Source organism: Saccopteryx leptura, chromosome 7 (assembly GCF_036850995.1).
Source record: "Saccopteryx leptura isolate mSacLep1 chromosome 7, mSacLep1_pri_phased_curated, whole genome shotgun sequence".
In the NCBI taxonomy this organism is placed as follows: Eukaryota; Metazoa; Chordata; class Mammalia; order Chiroptera; family Emballonuridae; genus Saccopteryx; species Saccopteryx leptura.
In genome coordinates, this window is record NC_089509.1 from 59985608 (window position 1) to 59991637 (window position 6030).

The window sequence follows — 6030 nt, forward strand, 5'->3', positions numbered from 1 at the left end:
TCTTGTGATTTTAAGATCACCAAACAACTTTCTGGTTACTAGGAATGTTCCCCAAGTACCCAGAATTTATCAGTAAGGGTCCTGGAGAATATATCCATGAGTCTTTTGGTCACTGAAGATGAATTTCCCCATTGTGAATGCTCATTCTGTTCACTTAAGAGTCTTCAGTGAGTCTTCCTGAGAACCTGGTCACTGTAGTTGCATTGACAATGTGAGTCTTGGAGATTACACAGTGGTGATGACCCCTCATTAGGCCTGTTTGCAGAATTGGTCGGCTTCTCTCTCTGACATTACTGTATCCTCTCTATAACTACAAGAAGAAGCTCCTTCTTAGAAGATTCAGTGAAAGAACTAGTGAGCCCATGAGATGTTTCTAGTGCACATCCTTCACCAACCCTGTTTCCCAACAATCCCCACACCAAACCTACTTCTCAGGCTCCAGGTCTGACATCCTCAAAAACAACAGGTGTCCTACTCTGTGCCCTCATTACAAAGGCGACAGTGATACCCAAGTCACAGGTCGTGATTCCCAGATATTTTGCCACAGTTAGTCCATCCTTTCACTGGTCCATCTTCCTTGACCAACAGGCATTTTGAAAAGTGGTAAATTTCTAAGAGCTTGTCCTACAGATCAGAGTAAATAAAGCTGTCACCTTGGGAAAATACCCATCTGCCTTTATTAAGCTTTCTGACAAGATAGCCAAATACCTTTTGTAACTGAAAGCCTCCACTGAGGAGAAGAGCTTGATTTCAAGTTAAACAAATATTCTTGCTTGTCAATATCCTTTTTTGACTTCATCAAATACTGTTCAGGTCTTGTGTCCCTAAAAAATACAGGGTTAAGACTTAGTGGAGGTTTTTAGAAGCCCTAGACATTGTCATAAACTAGGAAAAATGTTTTCTTAGATAAGTTTAGACATTTTATCAATTAATCTCCTTGTTCTACCCATAGAAAAGGATACAATCAAATGGCCTTAAAATGGCTCAGTTATGGTTGGTTGAATATGTAACATGAACACTGTGGACCATTAGCACTAATTCTAAGCTTGAGCACTTTGAATCCAGGCCAGGGTTTTTAAAAACTCAAACCACAACAGCCAAAACTTGAGTATGATGAGATTTCCAAACCCTCTGGTTGACTTAGAATTTAATCCAATAATTTTTTTTCCTTCCTTTTCCAAGTGAGAGGACAGGAGATAGAGACAGACTCCTGCATGCACCCCAACCGGGATCCACCTGGCAACCCCTGTCTGTAGCCAATGTTCTGCCCATCTTGGTCCATGCTTGCAACTGAGCTATTTTTAGCACCTGAGGCAGAGGTCCCACAGAGTTGCCTTCAGCACTTGGGGCTGATGTGCTCAAATCAACTGAGCTATGGCTGCAGGAGGCAAAGAGAAAGAGAGAGAGAGAAAGAGACAGAGAGAGACAGAGAGAGAGAGGGAAGGGGGCAGGAAGGGTAGAGAAACAGATGGTCACCTCTCCTATGTGCCCTGACCAGGAATAAAAACTGGGACATCCACACACCAGGTTAATGCTCTACCACTTAGCCAACCAGCTAAGGCCATAATCCAACAAAATTTTAATAAAAAAGCCCTCTAACTAAACACTGTGTAACCAACTCACTGGATCAACCTTCACTCTCTATCACTCTAGCCCCACTGATGCCAAGTGTACTGAATGCTAAGAAGCTACTCTTTAGCACAGTACTTTTTCTTTCTCTTTTTCCTTTTTCCTTTTTTTTTTTTTTTTTTTTTTTTGTATTTTTCTGAAGCTGGAAACGGGGAGAGACAGTCAGACAGACTCCCGCATGCGCCCGACCGGGATCCACCCGGCACGCCCACCAGGGGCGACGCTCTGCCCACCAGGGGGCGATGCTCTGCCCCTCCCGGGCGTCGCTCTGCCACGACCAGAGCCACTCTAGCGCCTGGGGCAGAGGCCAAGGAGCCATCCCCAGCGCCCGGGCCATCTTTGCACCAATGGAGCCTTGGCTGCGGGAGGGGAAGAGAGAGAGAGAGGAAGGAGGGGGGGCGGTGGAGAAGCAAATGGGCGCTTCTCCTGTGTGCCCTGGCCGGGAATCAAACCCAGGTCCCCCACGTGCCAGGCCGACGTTCTACCGCTGAGCCAACCGGCCAGGGCTTTCTCTTTTTCTCTTTCTCTCTTTCTTTCCCTTTTTATTTTTTTAAAAGATTTTATTTATTGATTTTAGAGAGGAGAGAGAGAGAGAGAGAAAGGGCAAGGAGGAGCAGGAAGCATTAACTCATAGTAGCCTCTCATATGTGCCTAGACTGGGCAAGCCTGGGACTTCGAATCGGCACCCTCAGCATTCCAGGCCCACGCTCTATCCACTGAGCCACCACAGGTCAGGCTAACATGGTATTTTTCAAACTGGCAGTCTTCATATCAATTTGGTGGGTTGAAAAAATTCTCTGGATAATGACCAACATTTAAAAAATGAAATAGTATAGAATAGTTGAATTGTATGCTTCAATCACTTGTTTCTTCTAAAATGTGTTTATTGCCTCATAAAACAATGGAATATGAGCAGGAAAAAATGCAAACATTTTAAAAAGACATGAAAAATGATATAAAAACGAAGTTGAATGCTTTGAAAAGACTCTATGAAGGCAGCTCACTTAAAAATAAATAATGAAAATTAATGTTACAAGTTAGAAAACTAAAAGATGAGGAAGAAATTGTAAAGCCTAAAAGAACTCCACACTGATACTTTTTCACCAGTGTCTTTAGCTCTCTCCCCACTGTATGAAAAACAAAGGCTGGAAATCCTAAACCCAATAAATATATCAAGAGTGGGGAAAACACAAGAAAAACAATGAGTAATTTCAATTAGAGGACCCACACAGGTGAGCCCAACACCTAAAGACTGGGGAATGAATGTAAATTATATGCTTTAAGTAAAAAAAAAAAAAATGTTTAAGATTTAACATGTTTTATAATTTCAATGATACCTGATAAAAACAAACATTTTTAAAATTTGGCCAGTCCTTGAAACATGATGGAATAGAATTTGAATGTTATAAGCTCATTGCTCCCATCAATGAAGATAGAAATCACAAAGCAATCCCTTACTGTGTCAGAGAATATGATTAAGGCAAGGGACAAATAAATAAATAATAGTTTCACACCAGGTAAGACTACACACTTATAAGCGAAAGATTAGTAATCAGCCCAGATAACTAATTTTTTGCGAGGCTTTTCCTGCCTCCTTCACTGTCCTCTTACTTCACTAGAACTGGCTAATGCTTCGTGTCCCACTGGCTACCTTTTGGTAGGTCTACTGAAGGACCTACCAAAACCCCTAAAATAATTCTCTATACATCATTGTTGATAGACACAAGTCCACCAACTAGACCCAAAGCTCCTGAAAGACAAAAACCAGGACTTGACTGATATGCCCGCCTTTATGAACTGGGACAAGTTGTGTGGCCTTTCACCCCACCACTTACTATTGGTTTGGGGAGGGTGGTTCCTGTAACAAAGGCCCTCATCCTTCCTGGGCACTCACTCCTGCTCACATACTTCCCATTGAGTGACACACATCCCTGCAAGTTTGGGGCACACAGAAACTAAAAAACTCATTTCCAGAACCGGGGGCTCTTAGAGGGGTCGGTTGAGGGCTGGAATATGAGTCACACTGAAGCCCTGACCATTAAACTCGCGCGCTTCAGACCTTAGCGCGTGGAGCGAGGTGCACTCTCGGCCGATCCTTTCTACAGAGAGCGCTGCGTGGCCACACTCGTCTCCCCCCACGTGTTAGACCAAGAGCCAAGGTGACCCGGCCTCCGCCGGCCGCCCTCCTTCCGCGGTTTCTGCCCGACTTCCGCTCACTTCCCCGGGCCGCCAACGCCCCGTTTCTGTCCTCCAACCTCCGCGGACGCGGGCCGAGCAGGCGGGGCGGCGGGAGCAGTCCGCACGGGAAGCAGAAGGCGACGCTCCCCGACGTCGGGCTAGCGCGCCCGGCTGTGTCCCGGGGCTCCCGAGGGCCAGGCCGGGCTTGGGGAGGCACGCCCCCGCGGCTCCCCAGCGTCCCGCCCCGCCGCCAGCGCCGCTCCCCGCTCCGCAGCCCCCCACCCCCACCCGGGGCCTCGCGCTCCCGCAGTCCCGGCGGGCTTCTCCGCCGCCTCCTCCTCCCGGACCTTCTCCTCCCCGCCCTTCCCCCCGCTTCTCTCCCGCGTCCCCCCACCTCCGCCTTTCCTCTTTCATCCCCCACTCTGCCTTCCCACCCTTTCCCACTCTTCTAACCTCTCCTCTGCACCCCACTCCTCCCTTCTCCGTTCTCCTCCCCTCTCCCTCTCCTCTCCCCACTCTCTTTCCCAGGCCCCTGTCGCCTCCCCTTGCCCCCCTTCCTTCCCGCTTCCTTCTCCGAGTGCGCTGGTTAGGGAAGAGTTCAGCTGCAGAGGTGAAGACCCCTTCCCTCCCCAGCAACCTGGAAGCTGTAGAACTTAATGCCCTCGCTGCGCTGCCCGCCAGTGTCCTTGAGCTTCTGGGACCAGAATCTGCCAACACTGAGCCAATGACACCCGCCAGGCAGGTTAAAGGAGCGCACATGGGTTTTGGAGGAGGATCATCTGAAGGCAAATTAAGCTTTCCGGACGAAAGGCCGGAGGAAAGTAAGAGGCGAGATTGAAACTCCGTGGAGAAAATATTTGGATGCAGATGGCGTCCCTGAGGCACAATGGAAAGTGGCAAAAGTCCCAGGTCAGACCCAGCATGGCTATGCCCTGGGCCTCTTCAAAAACGGTCTGAGCCCCCTTGATGTCCCGGCTTGTCTCCTCCAGGATCTTGGAATGCTAGAACAATCTTTAGCACCTTCCCCTGGTGTCCTCAAAGCTTCACTAGAGAATAATAGAGCCAGTTTTTAGGGTCGGGGGAGGGGATTACTGCCCTGAATCTAAGGAATTTAGAGCCAACATTATGATTTGGCCAAACAGCAAAATGATGTGCTCAAGAAGAAAAGCAGTTCCAAGTCCAGGAAGATGGTGGGATCTAAAGTAAAAAGATTGGCTTAATCTGGACATTGCCTCTGGCTAGTTTTAGGCCTTGAGAAGTCACTGAAGCTCTTTGAGACCATTTCTTCATCTACAACAGAGATTTTTCAACCAGTATTCTGCAAGAATTGCAATACCTGACTACTTAGTCAGTAGCATTGACCTCTATTCCTTTAGATTATCAAAGACAACAGCCAACAAAATAATAGCCATCCAGTGTGAATGAATCAAAATTATACATTTTTTGGTCATAGGCAAAAAATATATTTCTTGGTGTGCCACAGAATTTTAGTAATTAGTTTATATGTGACCTGAGATGAAAAAGGTTGAAAATCGCTGATCTATAAAATAGAATAATAATCCCTAACTTCAGGGCTCTTGTGAGGAAAAAATGAAATACTGCATGTGATAATGTAAACTATAAAATGCCATAGAAATGTAAACTATTATATCTTCAGAAATGTGTGGCCCAGTCTAAAGAAAACGACAGAATAGCTTACTCCTGACTTCCAAGGAGACCACAGTGAAAGTCATCTTTCCCAACACTGTTTGAGCAATACCCTGAAGGAGACCCCCGGTTCCCATGTGACTGTCACAAAATTCTTGCAAAATTGTCTTACCCAGGGTATTTGTATTTCACCATCATTAAAACAGCTTGCCATTTAGTACTTCTTAGAAAAGCAAGTGTTGTGAATTAAAGATAGTGTTGAAATAGTGAAAAGATAGATGAGGATTAGGAAGCATTCAGTCAAATCAAATAAAACAGACTGTTGTTTTACTACCGAAGTCCTCAGGGGCTTTGTTATGTTTAAGCAATTCTAGGAATCAGCATTTCAGGGCTGACGGATCTATCAAGAAATGCACTGGAACACCAACTCTATCCTTTATTCACATTCTCCAGGCAGGTTGGACTAATCTCATACTTAAGATTTCTAAGCTTTTGGACTTGAGGCAATTCATGGGCATTTCACCTTTATCTGTAACTAAATGCTTGCAAAGAAAAGCAGTTCCAAGTCCAGGAAGA

General features: G+C 46.1%; 1 long non-coding RNA gene across 1 annotated transcript; it reads right to left on the minus strand.

The window, feature by feature from the left end:
* On the minus strand, positions 1–3914 carry LOC136378597 (uncharacterized). Its single transcript, XR_010746626.1, has 3 exons — positions 3689–3914; positions 709–824; positions 1–624 (listed from the first exon to the last, which is right to left on the minus strand). It is a non-coding gene; the product is annotated as an uncharacterized lncRNA (long non-coding RNA).
* Between the last annotated feature and the right edge of the window lie 2116 nt (positions 3915–6030).